Source organism: Geospiza fortis, unplaced genomic scaffold (genome assembly GCF_000277835.1).
Source record: "Geospiza fortis unplaced genomic scaffold, GeoFor_1.0 scaffold34, whole genome shotgun sequence".
Classification (NCBI taxonomy): domain Eukaryota; kingdom Metazoa; phylum Chordata; class Aves; order Passeriformes; family Thraupidae; genus Geospiza; species Geospiza fortis.
This window is the reverse complement of record NW_005054474.1, coordinates 699,871-700,282: the sequence shown is the minus strand read 5'-3', so window position 1 is coordinate 700,282 and position 412 is coordinate 699,871.

Below are 412 nucleotides of genomic sequence, written 5' to 3'. Positions count from 1 at the left end.
CTCCAGCAGCCAGGGGCTTTGTGTGGTGTCCCCATTAACATCCCCAGTTTGTCCCCTGAGACAGAGCAAAGCCCCTTTCCTGGAACCCCATCACCTTTCTCAGGCACTACAGAAGGGCCTGGCCTCAAATCCTGTGCCACAACTTCCAGCAACCCCCAAATATTTGAAAAAATATCACTTGAAGCATTTCAAAGCCATAAACACTGGGGCCATAAAACACAGAAATGTCCCCAGTGCTGAGGAAGACACCCTGGTCACATTAAAAATAAATCTTATTATAGTAAAAATCAGAAGCAAGGGGGGGTTTAATTTTTAAAAATATCTATAAATTAAAGCTATATTATTTTTGTCACCACAGCTCCCAGAGCCTCATGAAAAACCACTGCTTGGCCCTTCACCTGTGTTGCACTTT